We start from the raw sequence: 22,572 nt of genomic DNA, 5'->3' as shown, positions 1-22,572 counted from the left end.
AACTAAAAACTAAAAACTAAAAACTAAAAACTAAAACTAAAAACTAAAAACTAAAAACTAAAAACTAAAAACTAAAAACTAAAAACTAAAAACTAAAACTAAAAACTAAAAACTAAAAACTAAAAACTAAAAACTAAAAACTAAAAACTAAAAACTAAAAACTAAAACTAAAAACTAAAAACTAAAAACTAAAAACTAAAAACTAAAAACTAAAAACTAAAAACTAAAAACTAAAAACTAAAAACTAAAAACTAAAAACTAAAAACTAAAAACTAAAAACTAAAAACTAAAAACTAAAAACTAAAAACTAAAAACTAAAAACTAAAAACTAAAAACTAAAAACTAAAAACTAAAAACTAAAAACTAAAAACTAAAAACTAAAAACTAAAAACGAAAAACTAAAAACTAAAAACTAAAAACTAAAAACTAAAACTAAAAACTAAAAACTAAAAACTAAAAACTAAAAACTAAAAACTAAAAACTAAAAACTAAAAACTAAAAACTAAAAACTAAAAACTAAAAACTAAAAACTAAAAACTAAAAACTAAAAACTAAAAACTAAAAACTAAAAACTAAAAACTAAAAACTAAAAACTAAAAACTAAAAACTAAAAACTAAAAACTAAAAACTAAAAACTAAAAACTAAAAACTAAAAACTAAAAACTAAAAACTAAAAACTAAAAACTAAAAACTAAAAACTAAAAACTAAAAACTAAAAACTAAAAACTAAAAACTAAAAACTAAAAACTAAAAACTAAAAACTAAAACTAAAAACTAAAAACTAAAAACTAAAAACTAAAAACTAAAAAACTAAAACTAAAAACTAAAAACTAAAAACTAAAAACTAAAAACTAAAAACTAAAAACTAAAAACTAAAAACTAAAAACTAAAAACTAAAAACTAAAACTAAAAACTAAAAACTAAAAACTAAAAACTAAAAACTAAAAACTAAAAACTAAAAACTAAAAACTAAAAACTAAAAACTAAAAACTAAAAACTAAAAACTAAAAACTAAAAACTAAAAACTAAAAACTAAAAACTAAAAACTAAAAACTAAAAACTAAAAACTAAAAACTAAAAACTAAAAACTAAAAACTAAAAACTAAAAACTAAAAACTAAAAACTAAAAACTAAAAACTAAAAACTAAAAACTAAAAACTAAAAACTAAAAACTAAAAACTAAAAACTAAAAACTAAAAACTAAAAACGAAAAACTAAAAACTAAAAACTAAAAACTAAAAACTAAAAACTAAAAACTAAAAACTAAAAACTAAAAACTAAAAACTAAAAACTAAAAACTAAAAACTAAAAACTAAAAACTAAAAACTAAAAACTAAAAACTAAAAACTAAAAACTAAAAACTAAAAACTAAAAACTAAAAACTAAAAACTAAAAACTAAAACTAAAAACTAAAAACTAAAAACTAAAAACTAAAAACTAAAAACTAAAAACTAAAAACTAAAAACTAAAAACTAAAAACTAAAAACTAAAAACTAAAAACTAAAAACTAAAAACTAAAAACTAAAAACTAAAAACTAAAAACTAAAAACTAAAACTAAAAACTAAAAACTAAAAACTAAAAACTAAAAACTAAAAACTAAAAACTAAAAACTAAAAACTAAAAACTAAAAACTAAAAACTAAAAACTAAAAACTAAAAACTAAAAACTAAAAACTAAAAACTAAAAACTAAAAACTAAAAACTAAAAACTAAAAACAAGAAACTAAAAACAAGAAACAAGAAACAAGAAACAAGAAACAAGAAACAAGAAACAAGAAACAAGAAACAAGAAACAAGAAACAAGAAACAAGAAACAAGAAACAAGAAACAAGAAACAAGAAACAAGAAAGAAGAAACAAGAAACAAGAAACAAGAAACAAGAAACAAGAAACAAGAAACAAGAAACAAGAAACAAGAAACAAGAAACAAGAAACAAGAAACAAGAAACAAGAAACAAGAAACAAGAAACAAGAAACAAGAAACAAGAAACAAGAAACAAGAAACAAGAAACAAGAAACAAGAAACAAGAAACAAGAGTGTCTTGCGAACCTTCGTGGTGAACGGACACTAGAGCTGCGGTATTTTTTACTACCTAAGCTCAGAGTTATTTCAAAACAAAATTCACAGTCTTTTTAAAGACTACCTGAGTTATTTTCCAAAATTCTAAACAGCCTTTTCAAGACTAACCCCGCCTGAAATTTTGTTGTATTTTACAAACGAAGCCATCTTTTAAAGAGAACTTTGCTTGCAAAATGCGTCAAAACAAAGGTAAACGCAAATCTTCTGAAGATTTGGTCGTTACGTCGGTGAAGCGTTTGAACGCTAAACCGGCTAACGGAAACAGAAAAAGAAAACAGCCTCTTCTGAGGTCTGATTCTGATTCTGAATGTGAGGTTAATCCTCCAATTCCATTGACAAACAGTTTCGGTGTTTTATCCGAAACTGATGACAAGGAACCTTCTCCTCGTACTGAGCCTTCTGCCGTCGAGAAACGAGTAAAGGCTCCGCCAATTGTTGTGACTTCCGTCTCCGATTTGGCCAGCTTTCGAACGCAACTGAAGAATTGCAAGGAAACTTGCAATTTGAAGGTTTCGTTCCAGCTTGGTCGAAGAGGAGAATGTCGCTTGTTGACGGAATCTTTACAAGATCACCAAACTTTTGTTGGTTATTTGAAAACCACAAACACAATTTCTACACGTATGAGACCAAGAATGCTCGTCCATTCAAGGCGGTCTTGAAAGGTCTCTCCAACGACTTGTCGGTGGATGAGATCAAAAACGAACTTAAGGTGTTACTTGGCTTTGCCCCATCCCAAGTAATACCAATGAAGAAAAAATCAAACGGGAATATTTCTCGCTTTGGTTTGACTTCACAATTTTATCTGATTCATTTCAACAGAAATGAAATCAACAATTTGAAACTTTTGGACAAAGTTCAGTTTTTGTTCCATGTACGGGTAAAGTGGGAGCATTTTAGAAACATGGCGGTAATGGCCAGAATCTGACCCAGTGCCGGCGTTGCCAGGCATTCGGTCACGGTACTGATCATTGCGCCATGGTTCCAAAATGCATGGTTTGCGGGGATTCTTCTCACGACAAGGACAATTGTCCCGTGAAAGAAGTCACCCAATTTAAATGTGCAAATTGTGGTGGAAATCACAAATCAAATTTCTGGGATTGCCCCATCAGAAAAAGGTTTTGGATTCTCGTGCTAAGCATCAGCCGAAATCTAAACCGAAATTTTCTCAAAGTCAGGTTGTACCTGCATCTTTAAATCAAACGTTCGTGCTGTCTCACTCGAACAATTCTAGAAATACCCCTACCGTGGAAAAGTTAGGTAACAACAATGGCATTTCTTATGCTAACGTCGTTTCGGGTTCATCCACGAATTTTAAATCCTCTACCAATTTTCAAATTGGGCAGGTACCTCAAATTTCATTTGAAAATTTTTCTGCTGGCAACGCTTTGGGATCTTCTGATCTCGGCGATGTTACGTTTGAAAAATGACTTTTTGCAAAACTCACTGTTTGGTTTGATTCAAACAATGAGTAATGCTACATCCATGATGGAAGCAATCCAGATTGGATTAAAATTTGCGAATGATGTTGTTCTTACCCTGAAGTTTAATCATGGATCTAAGTAATTCCATCAATATTATGAATTTTAATGCTCGCTCTTTAAAAGCGAAAGAAAATGAATTTTTCAACTTTTACGAGTTCATAACGTGCATGTTGCTGTTATAACCGAAACATTTTTAAAAACTGGCACTTATTTGAAAAGTGATCCAGATTATAAAGTTATAACTAATAACCGAATGAATCGAAATGGCGGTGGAGTTGCAATAGTTATCCACCGTAGTATGACTTATAGCACGTTACGTGACTTTAAGTTAAAAGTTATTGAAAGTTTGGGCATTGAACTTGAAACTTCTTTTGGGAAAATTATGATTGCAGCTGCATATTTGCCATTCCAATGCACTGGGGAAAATAAAAATTATTTCAAAGGGGATTTGAATAAACTTACTCGGCATAGATCTCGATTTTTGATCATCGGTGATTTTAATGCCAAACACCAATCTTGGAATAATTCAAAAGTAAATTCCAATGGTAAAATTCTGTTCAGAGATTGCACTTCTGGTCTTTATTCGGTTTTATACCCGAATGGGCCAACTTGCTTTTCTTCTGTTAGAAATCCATCAACAATTGATTTGGTTTTGACAAATCAAAGTCAGTATTGTGGTCCTTTAGTGACTCATGCTGATTTTGATTCTGATCATCTTCCAGTAACTTTTTCACTTTCTCATGAAGCAGTTACCAGACCCAATAGTTCTGTGTTTAATTACCACAAAGCTAATTGGGACAGGTATCAGCATCATATTGAGAATAATTTAAATCATGATTTTGTTTTAGAAACCAAAGCTGATATTGATTCAGCCTTGGAATCTTTAACTAATGCAATTTTGGATGCTAGGAATATTGCTATTCCTAAAGTCCAAGTCAAATTTGATTCTCCCATTATTGATGACGATCTTCAGCTTCTGATTCGTCTGAAAATGTTCGCCGAAGACAGTATCAACGTTCTCGTGATCCTGCACTGAAGCGAATTCAAAAGATTTGCAAAAGGTTATTGACCACAGATTCACTCTCCTGCGAAATGAAAAGTTCGCAAGAGATGTCGAACAAATTAAACCTTATTCCAAACCTTTTTGGAAACTTTCAAAGGTTCTTAAGAAACCTCAAAAACCCATCCCTTCTTTAAAAGATGGTGATAATATTCTATTAACTAATGGGGAAAAAGCTCAAAAACTTGCTCAGCAGTTTGAGAGTGCTCATAATTTCAACTTGAATGTTTTGAGTCCTATTGAAAATCAAATTTCAATAGAATTTCAGAATATTGTTGAACAAGAATTTTCATCAGATGAAGTTTTTAATACGGATCTGAATGAAATAAAATCTATTATCAAAAATTTTAAAAATGAAAGCCCCTGGTGAGGATGGCATTTTTACATTTTAATTAAAAATTACCAGAAGCAACTTTAAGTTGCTTGGTCAAAATTTTCAACAAATGTTTTGATTTGGCATATTTTCCCAGTAGTTGGAAAAATGCCAAAGTAATTCCGATTTTGAAACCGGATAAAAATCCTGCTGAAGCCTCAAGCTATCGGCCCATTAGTTTGCTTTCATCTATTAGTAAATTATTCGAAAGAATAATTCTTAATAGAATGATGACGCACATTAATGAAAATTCAATTTTCGCTGATGAGCAGTTTGGATTTCGCCTTGGGCATTCAACTACTCATCAGTTGTTGAGAGTTTCAAATTTAATTCGAAGCAACAAATCTGAGGGCTATTCTACTGGCGCTGCTCTTCTAGACATAGAAAAAGCATTTGACAGTGTTTGGCATAAAGGTTTGATTGCGAAATTGAAAAGGTTTAATTTTCCGATTTATATCGTGAAAATTATTCAAAATTATTTGACGGATCGTACTCTGCAGGTATGTTATCAGAATAGCAAATCTGATCAACTACCTGTACGTGCTGGCGTCCCTCAAGGAAGCATTTTGGGTCCAATTTTATACAATATTTTTACTTCTGACTTGCCTGATTTGCACCCAGGATGTCAGAAATCACTTTTTGCTGATGACACAAGCATCTCCGCCAAAGGCAGAAGCCTTCGTGTCATCACGAGAAGATTACAAAAAAGCTTGGATATTTTCAATTCTTATTTGAAAGAATGGAAAATTACTCCAAATGCTGCAAAAACTCAACTTATTATTTTCCCTCACAAACCAAGGGCTGATTTTCTTAAACCAAAAAGTCATCACATTATAAAGATGAATGAGGTAAATTTAAAGTGGGAGGATCAAGTGAAATATCTTGGACTTGGTTTTGACAAAAACCTTACTTACAAGGATCACATTGAAAGTATCCAGGTTAAATGTAACAAATATATTAAATGTTTGTATCCACTTATAAACAGGAATTCTAGACTTTGTCTCAAGAATAAACTGTTAATTTATAAACAAATTTTCAGACCTGCCATGCTTTATGCTGTGCCGATCTGGACAAGCTGTTGCTTAACCAGGAAGAAAAAACTTCAGAGGATTCAGAACAAAATTCTGAAAATGATTCTGAAACTTCCTCCTGGTTCAGCACCAGTGAACTTCATCAATTAGCCGAAGTTGACACTTTGGATGTTATGTCCAATAAGATAATTGATGCATTTCGACAAAAATCATTGCAGTCTTCAGCTGCATTGATCCGCTCTTTATATAGTTTATAAGTTAGTTTTAAGGTATCCCTTTTCCCTTTTGTACATGTAGGACCTCCTACATTTGAAATCACTGAATAGCGAAAGCTACAATATTTCATGAATAAATGAAAGTTGCTAGTATTTAAAATTGAGGTGAAAAGTCATCGTTTGTGATTGGACACTCAATAATATTTTAACTGAATGAATGTACATGGAAAAGAAATTTGAATAAATATAAATTAAAAAAAAAAAAAAAAAAAACAAGAAACAAGAAACAAGAAACAAGAAACAAGAAACAAGAAACAAGAAACAAGAAACAAGAAACAAGAAACAAGAAACAAGAAACAAGAAACAAGAAACAAGAAACAAGAAACAAGAAACAAGAAACAAGAAACAAGAAACAAGAAACAAGAAACAAGAAACAAGAAACAAGAAACAAGAAACAAGAAACAAGAAACAAGAAACAAGAAACAAGAAACAAGAAACAAGAAACAAGAAACAAGAAACAAGAAACAAGAAACAAGAAACAAGAAACAAGAAACAAGAAACAAGAAACAAGAAACAAGAAACAAGAAACAAGAAACAAGAAACAAGAAACAAGAAACAAGAAACAAGAAACAAGAAACAAGAAACAAGAAACAAGAAACAAGAAACAAGAAACAAGAAACAAGAAACAAGAAACAAGAAACAAGAAACAAGAAACAAGAAACAAGAAACAAGAAACAAGAAACAAGAAACAAATACAAGACCAAATGTTAGATAGTTTGAAAAGGTATATTATGGTAAAACTTGGTAATAAAAAAACAATTGAAAATTTATCGGAATTTCCATTTCTATCACTTAAAGTTTTCACAGTGATTAAAATAGATTTTAAAAAAGCTCAAAAACATAGTACAATAATGTCAATCACTAGTTTAAAGTTTAAATAACTGACAAAACTGACAGCCTGATTGCCGTACACATTACCATCACCACCCCAAGCTGCATTCATCCTTCCAGATATTTAAATACCATCAATATCCACCTACTTGACCCTGGACTTCAGAACAAGACGTCTCACACACAGAGTACCTGTCGGTCGACGTCGTCGTCCCCTTCAAGCGATATCAATTTCACTTTGACCACCACCATCAACACCAAACAAGACACAGAGAGAGAGAGAGAGAACTTCTTCAAAAGATGCCACTTCATCCTCATGCTAATCAGCGTAAGAGCAAACCACCTCCTCCTCCTTAAGGTGAAAGGACGTCTTTTGAGGCAGGTTTTGCAAATAACAAAAAATGTAGGAACGAAATTGACATCCGAGAACGCGCGTCCTCGAGAGTTGGTCCCTGGAGAGATTGGCGAACGGCCGACGATGATGACGATAATCCTCGTCTATTTGGTCACTTCCACCGTGGCCGCTCCCCGCGGCCTGGCCACCTTCCCTTTTGAGTCCGGGAGCGAGTCGTTTCCCTCAGTGGAATTGGGGTAGACTGGTTCAGGAATTTGGGATTTTTAAGCGAATTTGAGTTTTGCTTTCAGATGACTCTGATTTACTGAGTAGGGGCTCCAACCTCTTAGTAGTTGAGCTATTCGCCACCAGATGACTCTGAATTCTGAAAGCAAGAAATAAACTAATGATTCATAAATTGACAAACTTCAAGTTGGGAGATGCTTAAACTACTGCGAGTACGAGATTGTGAAATCTTCTGCTTCTCCAAATAACTACAAAAAAACTTTTTTCTGTTTTTCGTCTTCTCACCACCACATGTCTCTGTTCTAGATCACAGATTCGCTTCAGTTTGACGGTTTTTCTTGAATATTTCCCAAAGTCGTTCGAATTGCTCAACTTCTGTGAACTCCACGAACCAGTCTAGACTCTTCCAGCTCTCGCTACAAAGTACCAAATATACACATATCGCTTAAAACGTATGAGCCAACCGTCGAGCGCCCCCTGCCAGACGAGAAGTGCCAGAAGAAGAAGCAGTTCAGGGCAGGGCGGCCCGCGCGGCAAGGAAATCAATATTCCACATGCGACGAGCTTTTAATATAGCAAAGGCAAGCAAAAATATACACTCGGAGTAAAAAAAAAAAGGTTCATCAGACACAGCAGAGCGAGTTCAATCGAAGGTCTGAGTTTGAGCCCGCAAACTGAAGTTGGTTGGACGGCGTTGATTTGCGCGCACTTGCATCACATGTGAAGCTTGCTCGACAATGGCACGAGGTGCCCGATGCCAAGGCACACACAGTCCAGATCAAGTCGCAGTCGTCGTCAGCGTTGCTCTGTTATTATTCAGCAATTCACGCGGCCACCGCAACTGCTGGTCTGATGTCTGGGAATACACGCGCGCCTTGGCATTTGTGCGAATGGTTTCGTACGTTTGTAAAGTGGGGTGAAAATTTGTTGGCGATCAAGACGTGTTGACGGTGTTGACTTTAGTTTGCCTTATAAAAAATCAGATAATGAACTAACAAATCTATAGGGCACATTGTCTAAATGTCCAAAATTTGAGGACATTACCATAATGTTCAATCGCTCCAACATTTTAACACTTCAGACACATTTGGGCACCTTATCGAAATGTCCAAAACTTTAGCATTTTAATAACAAATATAATATATGAATTTAAAAAAAAATAATGACGAGATCATGATTCTTTGACCATACGAAAATTATAGGCTAGTTTTCAAAATTTTGATTTTTTGGTCATATATGACTCATCAGGCCCTAAAAGGGTTAAAATCTAAGCCTTACATTTCAAGCTGTCCAAGACAAATTAATTATCTCATTATTTTTTCTTGAAATGTGCACAATCTCAGCGATTATTTGTCCTATTTTCAAACTCTCAAATAAATTGAAGAAAAATTCTCAGTCAATTGAAAAAAAATCCTGAATGGACAGTGAAACATTAAAAAAATAATCTCGGGTATATTATTTCTACCATCAATTAAGCCTCAAATGGCTATGTAAATAATGTACAGTCCAGACTCGCTTATCCGAAGGCCTAGGAAAAAAATCAAGAGCAATTCTCTGCAAAATCGGTCATTTTTTCTTAATTTTAATTTTTGTATTTTTTTATCCGGCTGAAACTTTTTTGGTGCCTAAGGTATACCCAAAGAAGCCATTTTGCATCACGGTAATTTATAATTTATTTAACTTTTTGTCACTTAAACTTGATTTGCAAAAAAAGTACTATTTTTATTTTTTTTTCTGATATGTTTTATGCCAACTTTTCAGAAATTTCCAGAACGGGCAAAAAATCTTTGACCAAGTTATGATTTTTTGAATCAATACTGGTTTTTCAAAAAAATGGAAATGTTGGTCGCAAAAAATTTTCATCTTCATTTCTAGCAAAACATTTTAATACGGCCGAAGCCGAAGTGTAAACAAATAGTCTATCCTGCTCGTTCCAAATGTGAACATCAACTGACGTGAACAGGACAGACTCTTTGTTTATACTTGGGATTCGGTCCTTTTACATTGTTTTGCTTAATTTTTCGATGTAAAATGGAATTTGCAAATCAAAAAGGCGGTTGGTTGACAGGAATTTGCGCTCCGCGTTTTTTGGTTTCTCTTCGTTTCGAATTTTTCATCGTGACGTTTTACGGTTCGCAATTTTTAGACTTTCCGGCGGGACAGTTCCGTGAGAAGTTCTTTCGGTAGTGTAGTGTTTTAAGTGGTACAAGAATTCAGACGGATTTTTGCAGATTTTCATGTGATTTGGGCAAGCTTCCCATGCGCCAGTGCCAACGCACACCGCGGGTTTGGTTTTCTAGCTTCGGTACGTGCCTGAACCCATTTTTGTATTGGTATCTTGGTACATCGTACCAGCGCACCACGACACTCTCGGCTCGCCCCATCGGTTTTGTGTCTGGCACTCACCCATGGCATGAACACAGCGTGCCGTGGTACGTGTCGTGGTATTGAACCCGTTTTGTACCGCCAGCGCGTACCACGACACGTACCTCGGCTCGTGACGAGTGAAGCACCTTGGCTCATATACCGGGTTCATGCCAAGGGTGAGTGCCAGACACAAAACCGACGCGGCAAACCGAGAGTGTCGTGGTGCGCTGGTACGATGAACCAAAATACCCTCGGTTCGTGTGAGTCGGGTACGGGTGTAAACCGAACAAAGCAGGCGCAAAGCAAACCCGAGGTGCAAGTGTACCGCGTGTACCGCACGGTGCAGGGAAGCTTGGATTTGGGTGTTGTGAAGAAGTGACACTTTGAGGAGAAATCTCGGTCACCGAACGGAGTTTTTTGAATCCATTTGTTACATTTTGGTCAGAAATTTTTGCCGATACAGCAGGTGGCCTTCAAGAGAAAATGGGTGGATTTTCCAAGTTTGTATTGTTGTAAAGTTGTGAAAATTGCTGAGGAAAATGTTGAAGGAGTTGAGTAGTGAGTGAAGGGGGCGAGAGTAGGCAAGGTTTGCTGAGATTGGCGGCTCGAGAAGTCGCCGGATTCGTGACGAAATAGTGAATGTAATCGCTGCCGGTTTGACGGATGATGCTGCTTTTCGGGTGAGAAACTTCCAATTGGAAATATGGAGCAGTCGTGACTGACTGGTTACGGTGTTCGCTTTGTAAGCGAATGATCCTGGGTTCGATTCCCATCTGCTCCAAACGAGAAAGATCAGGAAATATGAATTTTTGAAACTCTTAACATGAACGAAACATTAAAGTCGCTCGAATCGGGGTACGATCCCCCGTCTTTTGGATTGGTAGAATTAGGAATACTACTACTACAAACTATATACGTGCTGGGTCTTTGTCCATTTGACAAGGACTCGGAAGTGCTAAATAACGTTTGAATCCGATTGATGCAAACGTTCTTTAGGGCGGGGCTTGTCGATTCAAGCTGAAGTACCTCGCGCACGGCTAGCCTGCGTAGAAATGGGTCACCGAAGCTCGGCAGAGCTAACACCTACCAAATGCCTATGCGAGTTACACACACACACACATACATGCACACACACACACACATACACACACACACACACACACACACACACAATTGAATTTGCAAATCAAAAAGTACTTTAGTGAAATTTTGATAAATTGCACCGTTTTCAAGTTATAACCATTTTGAGTTAACTTTTTTGAAAATAGTCGCAGTTATTCATTTTTTGAAATGAGTGGCCATGTTTGCCCACTTTTGAAAAAAATATTTTTTAAAAACTGAGAAAAATCTGTACATTTTGCTTTTGAGAACTTTGTTGATACGACCTTTAGTTGAGATATTGCCATGCAAAGGGTTAAAAACAGGAAAAATGATGTTTTCTAAGCCTCACTAAAAAACTTATGTCGATATCTCAGCAATTAAATTTTTGGCCCTTTCAATTTCACTAAAGTACTTTTTGATTGCAAATAAAAATAAAGTTTTAAAATTTTCGCGACGGATACTTCGATTTTTTGAAAAAATCATTATTCTTTCAAAAATTCATAACTCGTTCAAAGATTTTTTGCACATTCTGGAAATTTCTAAAAAGTTGGCATTTGATGTCCCTTAAACATATAATAGTAATTTTTTTTTACATCAAGTTAAAGTGAAAAAAAGTTAAATAAAAAATCACCAATTTTTTACCGTGCATCACCAAGATCGACACCAAATCGATCAAAAAAATCCTTCAAAGGTATCTTTTGTATTTTTGAATTTTCATATATCATTTTTGTATTGAGGTTTTGCAGCGCGACTGTGTTTCAAATGTAGGTGGCGCCAAAATGAGGTTACTTGCCAAAAATCGTATTCCTTTCTGCTGGATTGAAGAACAAAATCGCTTATTTCTCATGGTTCCCTGCATCAATCTTAATGAAACTGGTTGTAAAAGACGAGAAAAATGTTTTGCTTTAAAATAATGAACATCATTTTTTGGGCGCGCAAACATTTGTGACCTTTTTCTTTGAAAACATGTTTTGGAACACGAAAAAATGAGTTTCCCCGTATATATCAATGAATTGAACAGTTATATAGTTGATAACAGATGTGTTAACGTATATTCACCAATTTTTATTGATTTCAAACAAATATTGGATACTTGTACACCAAATTCTTGGAAATAATTATTCTCATCCGAATTCGGCAAAAGTTTTACAAAAATGTTGATTATGAAGGAAAAAACGCATTTTATCAAAAAATCATAGGTTTACGCTATTTGTTCATAGTTGGCGACATGTTTCTTTTAGCTTTGCTGCAAATTCTCTAACTAGTGATGCAAAAAAGCTTCTTTGGGCACACCGAATGCACCAAAAAAAATTTAGTTGGATTAAAAAAAAAAATTAAAATTTAAAAAGACTTATTTCGTAAAGAATTATTCAGTACTGTTCATCGAAAATTCACCAAAACTCTAAATATTTTTGAACTTCGAAGAATCGATTATTCAATTTCATATTCTTAAAATCAAATTCCAGTTCAAAAACCAAAATAATTCAACTTTAATCGAAAATTATGCATATTGAATGAATAAATGATCTTGTCATTTAACCTATCATATTCCCAAATCAATTAGGAGCATTTTATTGTATCTTTAAGCTCAACAATGCAAAAAGAACCAACGATAAAATTAGACCTTCCAAGAATCGAATCTGAACTGTACCATGTTGAAAAAATGAACATAATTTTCATTGCTTCAAAAATGAATGTAAACGACGTAAAATTCAGAATTGATTTTATCAAAGTAAGAGTTACTAGTATGAATTATTCATGTTCTTACCAAACATTCAAATTGACTCAAAACTTGTGTTTTTTAATTTGTTAAAAAATATTGGTGTAAAACAATTATTTTTGATTAATTTTTTTTTTTGAGATATTTGTGTCAATCAACGCAAAATTTTGAATAGAAAAAAAATGGTGTTTTTTGTAGTTTACTAACATTTTTGCAAAACACTATATAAAAAAAGATTGTCACAATTCTAATATTTTACACAAAAACTCTTTTGCTGTATAAAGAAAAACAATAAGAGAATTTTTGCGATCTTGAATTTTGACAATCTTGTTTTTTTTTTTTAATTTAGGCCGTTGCAAATATTTTTCAAAATTTATGGTGCCCTCCCCCTTCAAAAGGTCGGAAAAATCAGGGGGCAAAAAACATATTTTTTCAAAAATCTTCAAAATTTTAATTAAAATAGAAGTCAAATCTACTTAAAACTATCTAAAACGCATTTTTCGGCATTTATATTCATATTTAGCAGTATTTTGAATTTTAATAAAATTCCAGTGTACAGCACCGCAAAAACTTTTTTTTTGCAAAAATTTTTTTTTGTCGATACTTAGGTATTTTGGTAAATAATGATTGCAAAACAACTGGGCAGGTGTAAAATGCATTTTTAAACAATTTGTTCATTCAAATGTTGATACCATGGCTCGTAAATTCAATGTTTAAACTTTTTTATTTCCGCATTTATATACATTAAATAAATTTACTGATTTTCAAAATTAAAAAATTAACCTTTATGATTAAAAATCCATTCCATGTGGCGTCATTTCAAAAATTATATTTTGACTGCAATGCGATTCCGTTTTTAGCTTCCGCTGGACCTGACAGGTTCTACTTTTAGCATTGCCTTATTTGGCCTATTTTTGGCTAAAAATGTATTTCCAAAACCAGAAACATGTTGTTAAAATTTCAAGTGTCTAAAATGGATATCATTGTGCCGAAAAGTTTGCGCATATTTATATCAAAGATCGTAAAAATGGTAAATATATGATTCAGTGTTTGGCATGAGAGTATTTTTTTTCGTGGCAAAAAACACAGAATTCCTATTAATTCAACATTACGTTCTGGCATTCCTACAAATTTTGCGTTTTTAATAATGAGGATAAAAAAACGGTATTTTTTTGAATATTTTCAATAATCATCGCTTCAATGCTATTAAATTTTAATTTACAATTTTGCATTGTTTATGTAAATTTTCTCTGATTTTGTTTTAAAATAAGAACGGGTGGTGAAGCAAAACCTGAAACAAAATTGGCATGACCTTATTTTGCACAAACAGTCTTTATTTTTTTGAAAATCTATACATTATTTGACGCGTGTTGCTAGAAAATAGTAATCTGGATTTTGTTACGTATTTTTTTACTTAGTGTTCGGTGCAAATTTTAGTAGGTATATTAGTAATTTGGCATCGTTTAACACTATTATGCAATGAAAAAAACTTTTAAAAACTGTTTTTTTTATTTTGTGGGTATTTGAACTTACTACATTACCTGGTTTGGTTTGGTGGTTTTTTGCAAAAATCAACCACAAAAATGATCATTTTTCGCAAACATATTTGATAGGAATAAAACCTTAAAGCATAAAGTTTTTACATTTCATCCGAGTATATAAACAAATCATCCCACAAAATCTCCCAGAAACCTAACAAGTGCTAACCGAACCTGCAAACATGTCTTACAAAAGCCTGTCTTCCCTTAGTTTTACCGTGTTCTTCATCAGACCGTGGTCCGTATCGCTTCGCAACGTTTATCCACCCAATTTGCAAGTGTTCTAATCGATCCATCATTCCGGTTGTTTATTTTGCTCTGTGCCTTTCGGAACAAAAAAAAAGAAGTGATAACTCGCCCTGATTGCAAATTATGAAGCCGTCGAGAATCCAAGTTCTGATTTGTTTTAATTTTATTTTTATTGGTTGAGCGAAGAGTTTAATAGCTGATTGGGTTTTTTTGTTCTAAAAATAGATTTAAGATTTATGACCCATTTGGCGAACCAGTTTGACCGGATGACCGGATGATCTGCAAACACGTGTCTCTTGTAAAATTTTAGACCCCGTATAAAATCAAGTTTTTTTTTGTCAAAATCGCAATAAAACGACCGTAATCCCAGATCTAGTTGGCCAAACCCCGAACTTTCTTGATTGCTTCTTCCGCCCAACGCTCATCTGCTCCAGAAAGTCCCTGAATCTGACAACATGTCTTCGAGTGCTGCCCTCGAAACGCAAGTTCGTCTTTCATATTTAAAACCAAACATCCGACGACGACGATGATGATGCGACTTCATATTCTCCGGTACTTGTTCCTCTTCGCCGACGTCCTCTGTCCTTCATTCACAATTCGTCGTCGTCGTCAGCGCGCTTTCGACCTGTGTTCTTCATCCTCCCTCTCTCCTCTGAACACCAGTGTGTGAAATACCCCGAAAGTGGCATTTAGCCGCTCACCGCTACCGGTTTCCTGTGTGTTGTTGCTGTTACACTCCAAGTTCTCTCCGACGATTCTCGCTCAGAGTCCGCCCGCGTTCCAAAACATCATGCTGAACAAAAGAGAGCGCGAGAGACGGAGAGAGAGAGCGAGACTAAGAAATCACGTATTCAACCTTTTCGAACCGGGTTGCCAGATGGTGCGGGGGTTTGGCGTTCCAGACGAGCACTCTGGCAACGCTCGCGTTGACAAGTTCCAGCAGTTGAGCAGCAGCTGCTCGGACTCGGTCGCCGGTGAGCTTCGCGCAGTAGGCCGTGCTTCCAGCGCTAGCGCTAGTGATGGCCCGTCCGGCAACACTGGTGACCTCACATTGTTGATTTTTGCCGTTGTTGTTGTTGCCTCTCGTGTACTCCCTTTATTGCCTTCGATCACGGCAAACTGCTGGCACACGACATCGTTTCAGCAGAGTTTAAAATCGCTCGTCAGGAGAAAATGATACCGTGGTCGTCGTCGTGGAATGTGATCCACTTCCGGTGCCCTTGGGGCGGTGGATTATCCATCACGGGATCCACACACGCCGATTTAGAGGTCAATGAGACGTTTGACAGACAACGGCTCTAGATGGCCGGTAGACGCGGGTCATAGTAGGCTGGCGATGCGTTAAGTGGCACCAATTAGCAAGTCGCGAGATATTCCCACGCAAAGTCCATCATAACAATTCACGCACACCTGATAATTCCTCGGAACTCCGCGGAGAGCAGGCAATCGATAAGATAAGCAACGGGCATCCCGGATTAGAGACCTTGGCGCGCTCCCTCTCCGTTCAGCGCTCTCCGTCTAGTTCCGGGAAGGTGGCGCTGGTCAGTTCCAAGGAAGCTAGCGAAACTCGCTCTGTTTTGAGATTGCAACCCTCAAACATAAACGTCAAAGTTTCCCTCAACTGGTCCAACTCCCCTAACCAGCATGCTATGCTCAGGTCGTCGCAGTTGGCGACGGCGTAACGATACGTGCTTTCCGATGGTCACACCCGGTTCGGTAGTGTGCGTGCAATCCAAGCATGCCACACCAACACCAGCGAACTCGGTTGTTATTGCTCGGTCTCGCTCGCACTCTCGGTGCGTTTTCTCACTCACCGCCAGACACAGGTTGCGCGTATAAAAAAAGTTTCTTTGACGCCGTCGGAGTAACTGGAATCGGGGTGCTCTTGGCGGTGAGAGAGCGTGAAAAGATTCCGAACCAAAATGCCTTTTAATACACTCTCCTGCTTCTTGTTCCAGCGAGCGATTCGCTCGCCAAGCCAGTCAAATGAGCTTCGTAAGCTGCGGAACGATTTCGTTCAACTACTCGGGGTCGTTGTTAAACGGGACTTGGATTCCTCTATGACAGTTGGTGACAGAATTGACAGAATTTGACAGAGTTTGACAGAATTTGACAGTTCCATCAGCTTCACGGCTTCCTGCAACCCTTGCCCAGCAGCGCCTACTTCAGCTCATTGATATCGATACTCAACAGTTTTTCCGCTGCGCTTCCGCACCCCTCTTTCACGCTTCCACAGTCATTCAACGCGAAGGAATCCGTTGAGCTGGAACTAACCTCGACTAGCTGGCTCGCGCGCGCGCCCTCTTTCTTGCCTTCGTTCGCTGAATCGCACCTCTTCATCAGTCTTCTAGCCCCCTCTCTTCCTTCCTTTCTACGTTCTGATGTTTTTGTGTACAAATTTACAAGATTTGCCGCACGCTCTGTCTTTTCCCTGTACCGCGTCAACAACGTTTCACAACACTCACACACTTTCCGGCCTGCTCTCACTCACACCACCCCGCGCGCACGCTCTCTCGCTCACGTCAAACGTCGTTTTGTTGTGCTTTTCTTCGTCTTCTTCTGCTTGTTCGTTTAGTCGCGGCGTTTGTTGGTCGTCTCTGGCCGCTCGAGTCAGTCGATAATGGCGATTGCTCGCGGTGAGAGTACCGGACGCGATACGACGCGATTTCTTCAAGATTTTCGGAAGAGTTTTGACGGTTACCGTTTGACAGATTCTCGCGCGAGCGCGAGTTGGTAGTTGCTGGAGCAGCAGGCTGAACCGTTCGCGGGCGTCTTGTTGACAAACAAGTTCCGGTGTGTTTTTGTTTTGCTCTGACAAATTTTTTGATAGTGTGTGTGTGTGTTTGACAGATGGCGGTTGATGACAGATGTCAGTGTCAGTTTGTAAGTAATTGAAAATGTTTATTAATTCAGGGGTGTTATTCAATTCCGATGCTAGGACCTTCAATGTTATTTTTGTATACAGAAGTAAAAAAATCATTTTGAATTCATTTCAGTTCATGTTTAAATTTGGAAAGCGCAGGATAGACGATTGTTTAAATATTTACATTTGCAGATTTACATTGTTTTGCTTGATTTCTGGTCACTTTCTGTCAAGAAAGGCTGCGGTGTTGTTTTTTTCAAAATTGATTTAAAAACCCCATAATGCACTCTTTATGGTCGTTCAATATGTTATTGCACTTAGAAAAATAAGCTTGTTCGTTGAGAACACAAAATCTGAGCTTTGAACTAAATTTAAGGATACAATCAAGGTTGCCAGGTCAACAAAACAATCTAGCAAAGTACAGAGCGGATTCGTTCATTCGAATTTCGCTCCTTCGAATATCCGCTTGTTCGAATGCTCGCTTATTCGAACGTATTCGAATTAAAAAAGCACTCAAGCGTCAAAACCAGTTGTCAAACTGATGTTGACGTTTCAACACCATTGTTCTACAATTTCCAGACACGTGGTTTCAAGCCTTTGACAGCTGTCCGCCGTTCCAATTAGCGAATTTGGATTCGCTCATTCAAATGCAGTTCCATTCGAATTAGCGAATCCGCTGAAAATCTTGCAGACGAAAATCTAACATTTCGAGTAAAATTATGTAAATGGGCCAAAATCGAAGTGTAAACAAGCAGTCTGTCCCGCTTACGTCAGTGGATGTTAACATTAAGAACGAGCAGGACAGACTCTTTGTTTACACTTCGGCTTTGACCCATTTACATTGTTCGAAATTCGAAATTTCGAAAATATACTGATTTTTATTAATTGTGAAAAATTATTGGGATTTGCATTTAATTTTAGGAGTGCATACGAATTCTGAGAATTTCCAGGTAATTTTTTTATCGTTCCAATTTTAAAAACATCTGGAAATTTTAATTGGTTCCATTTTGCTTAACAGTTTGTTTAAATCAAAATCGAATTCAAAATAAACAATATGAATCTTTCAAGAAATGTCTAACATTTTGAGAAAATAAATTATTTTGCAGGAATAATAAAGCAAAAAGTAATAAAAATGTTTTTTTTATGTAGGTCAATTATAAAACGGGTCGTTATTTTTTTTCTAAGCAATTATTGTCTTTGCGGTACATTTTGTAAATATGGTTAATGGAATAATTAATTTTAATTTGTAAAGAATTTTCCCCGTAACTTTTTTTTCAGTGTGCGATTTTGAAATGGATTAGAATTTTCTAATGTTTATCACGAAAAAGTTCACTTTTTTTTAAATAAATTATAATAAATTGCATGCATTTCCACAAAAAAATAAATCAAAAATTAAACAAATTAGGGGAGTCGCTTTTTTAATTCTTACTTTAAATTACTTATCAGAATTTAAAAAATAAGAGCTTTTGTTTAAAAAGTCTAATAAACCAAATTAAGATTTTTTGTTTTTTGGGTTGTTTATTACACCCTTAGCTCAAAGCATTTTTAAAAACACCCAAAAAGCAATAACATATTTGGTTTATCGGACTTAAAAAAATACTCTAGAAATGCACTGGTTTTGAGTTAATGTATTATTGAAATGAATTTTTTTGAACAATTGATCTTTTTTTATTTTTTTTCGCAAAAAAGATTTTTTTTTAGTATTTTGTGATTTTTTTGCTGAAAGTTGGCACGTAAGCGTAGTTTTCTTAGTAAATTTTCTGCTTTAAATGCAATTCAAAGCTTTATTTGATCGAAATCCATATGCTTAACAATCTTTCAAAAAAAATCATTTGAATTTGGTCGGCAAAAGGTCGAGCTGTAACTTTCCTGAAATTTTCCACGTAACGCTTTTCATGCTAACTATTTTTTGACAGCTAGAAAAACCGCCTTACCGCCAAATTTGACCAAGCAGTGTTGCCATTTGGGCGATATATCAAGCGATTTATTAAAAAATAATCTTCTTCTTTTTTATTTTATAAATAGAGATGCTCTTCAAGTCTAAAGATTTTCTCAACTTGCTCACACGCACTTTCTAACAAGGAAACCGACAATTAAACTTCTCTAATTGATAATTGTTGCCTGGCTCTCTTCGAACCCAACAAGTAGGAGTAGCAGCGGCGTTTTCTCGCTCATCAGCCGCGCTTCAGCAATCGCCTCACCAAAAGAGGCATATTTAGCAATGCATGATTCTCTCGTACTACAACATTGCAAACGAGGGTGGTGTTGTCAGCTGTTGTTGTTGTTGGCGTTGGTTAAGTAACATCCACCCAAAGTGAGGTTATAAAAGCTTTTGCGAGGGGGCGCGATTGTCAGCAGCACAGTTGAAAAGTTCTGAATAAAAATTACTTTTGATAAATTTAAAATTTTCTTGCAAAATTAAATGTTTTTTGGAAATCTTTAAAAATTAAATAAAATTTCATGCAAATTTTTTTTCACGGTGCCTCCCGCAAGAGGTGTAAAATCGCGCGCCGCCAACTGCGACGAAGACAGTGTGGAGTGTCATTTATGCGATTATTTGCGGGGCTCCGGACAACCGGGCCGGTTGGCCGCACCACAACATTACGGTTGACTGTTCTACTTGAACCTCATTTTTTTTTAGTTTTGCTTTGTTGTTTCTTTTTACCTCTTTCATTGTGAATTGAGTTTTGGTAGTGTATTTTTTTTATTATTTGTATACTCACACAAATTAAGGTGCAACTTACATAAAAAAAACGTCCCTGCCACCTTTCTGGTGGTTTATTTCGTGACGAAACTAGTTTGCTGACGTTTTTCACAGTTTGTTGACTTGGTTTCGAAGGAAGTTTGGGCTTTTTTTTTTGCTTCGAAAAATCATGCAACCTCTCTTGCTTTTTTTTAAGATAAAATATTCGATCGATTTGGCAACACACGTCAAATTTTATTGTTTTCAAACTGTTTGTTTACTTTTCTTTTTTTTTGCTGACGATTTTTCAAAATTAAAACAAAAACTCCATCAGTCAGCTCAATTCTTGGTACAGACATTCCGTCGTTCCAGTGCAGCCAGGACTCGATGTGTAAACAATGTCACTATTTTCCGCGATCTTGCGCTGGATCGGAGATCTGGCAGAGAGTGGGTGTCATGTTTCGAAAAATTGCGCGATCAGCTCGATGCCACTTGAGAGTTGGGAAATCTCCGAACCCGTTGAGCATGGTGACATCATGGCGATGCATTGTAAGAACCGTTTTGATTCATTTGTTGATGAATGGAATTTATTCAGTAGAGCAATTTTAGTCGAGTTATATTTAATCAAAATAATTCATCGAGGCTCGGCATCACGGCTTAGGGGGCATCCATATTCCACGTAAGCACTTTATTATTGGAAATTTTAAAACATTTTTTTTTTGTTTTTTCTTAAAGTTAAACATAAGTTCTAGAAACACTATTTAGAAACTCTATTCATAATATTTAACCTTTCTAAGATAGATAAGCAATTCTCAGTAAATCCAAACAACGAATATTTTTTTCCATTTTTGACTTCTCATACACCAGAGAAGTTTATTATTTTGGGGAACCTTCATACGATTTTGACGAAAAATGATGTTTTTGTTGCCAGATATACAGAAAAAAAATATCAAACATCTGTAACGCAGACTTTTTGAAATTGTTTATTTCTTCCAAATTTCAATAATTCAGTAAATGAGAAGTCCTTCATGAAAACCGGAAATGGGTTTTATTTGTAAAATCTAAATTTCCTGAACCTTGGTTGGGGAGGCTTCCCGATGGCCAAAAAGGGCATTGTCCTCCATGTCACCATACAAGAATTATTTGCATTTTTTTTTTTCGAAAGTCTGTACCCAGGGATGGAATTTTATGATCGATTTGGTTTCTTGAGCAAAGTTGAGGACATTTCATATATAATAGATACACTCAAAAAAAACCTTATATAACATAATTTTTTCAAAAAACAATATTTTTTAATTAATAAAATTAATTGATATTTTTCGAGTGACCAAAAAAACCTAATTTTTAAGGTAATGCAAAATAAAAATCTTCGCAAAGAAACGAATTTTTGAAATAAAAATCATGTTTTTTTTCAAAACATTGAAAATGTCATCCAAAAATCTTTAAATATGCACCGTTCTGAGAATAAGTATATTTTGATTATTTAATTAAGTGTTCTGAAATTATTTTAAATTAATTTTCTGATAAAATTCTCTTCAATTTAATTTTTAGACTTTGCAAATCGGGGGACATTTGAAGATCTGGCAACACTGTTTCAAAATTTCGCAATTTTATAGAAATATATTTTAAAACCGGATGGAGAAAATTTGATTATAAATTACTTCCAGAACTGCCTACTCTGAAACATTATAAACAGAAAAAATATATGGTAATATTACATCTGGAAATAGTGGCAGATTTTGCGTTAAAAAAATGTGTTACTTTACATCAAGAACTGGAGTAGTTTCCTGTTGAACTTTCTGTAGAATTTTAATATTTTTAAACATGTTTTGGTAATTAAAAATGCAAATGAGTTATGAAATGGCTGTTTCATAAAAGATTTGGTTACATAATTGAAGAGGTTTTTGAGAACATTCAAGCCATGCAGTTAAATATTCTGGCAACACTTACCATAATGATTCAAAACATGATTGAAATTTGTAGATTTTTTATTGCATAAGTAAAAAATTGTTACCAAAAATACTCAGCAAAATAAAAGTTTAAATTTTTCAAGGTTGAATAATACCTGATTTTTACGTTTTTTTTTGTCTCTCTAAATTATTTTAATTATTATTTGAATTTTTTAAAACTGACAGACTTTTTATCAACAAAATGTATCAAAAACACATTACATTGTATTTTTTCAGTGATTTTTTAACAGTTTCTGTTGAAATTACTTTTTTTACGCATTGTTTACCTTCCAAAATCAAAGCTTACTAAGATTTGAAATAATAAAAAAAGCCATCAAGATTGATGTTCTGGCCACACTGCCACGATTTATTTAAGTTGATTCAATTATTTT

The 22,572-nt window shown here is 34.9% G+C and overlaps 1 protein-coding gene across 3 annotated transcripts in view; it reads left to right on the top strand.

Moving 5' to 3' along the window:
- Positions 1-22,572, top strand: part of LOC6043836 (neurogenic protein mastermind) — a 253,670-nt gene that overhangs the window by 36,921 nt on the left and 194,177 nt on the right. Inside the window, exon 1 of one of the 3 annotated variants that reach the window (XM_038253535.1) lies at positions 17,298-17,478. The exons of the other annotated variants lie outside the window; for them this stretch is intronic. The gene's annotated coding sequence lies outside the window, so the exon portion shown is untranslated. Of the gene's footprint in view, positions 1-17,297; positions 17,479-22,572 lie in introns of those variants that run through there. 3 annotated transcript variants of the gene reach the window in all.

This window comes from Culex quinquefasciatus, chromosome 2 (genome assembly GCF_015732765.1).
Source record: "Culex quinquefasciatus strain JHB chromosome 2, VPISU_Cqui_1.0_pri_paternal, whole genome shotgun sequence".
Taxonomy (NCBI): Eukaryota; Metazoa; Arthropoda; class Insecta; order Diptera; family Culicidae; genus Culex; species Culex quinquefasciatus.
The sequence above is the reverse complement of the archived record's forward strand: the minus strand, read 5'-3'. Positions and strand labels throughout refer to the sequence as shown.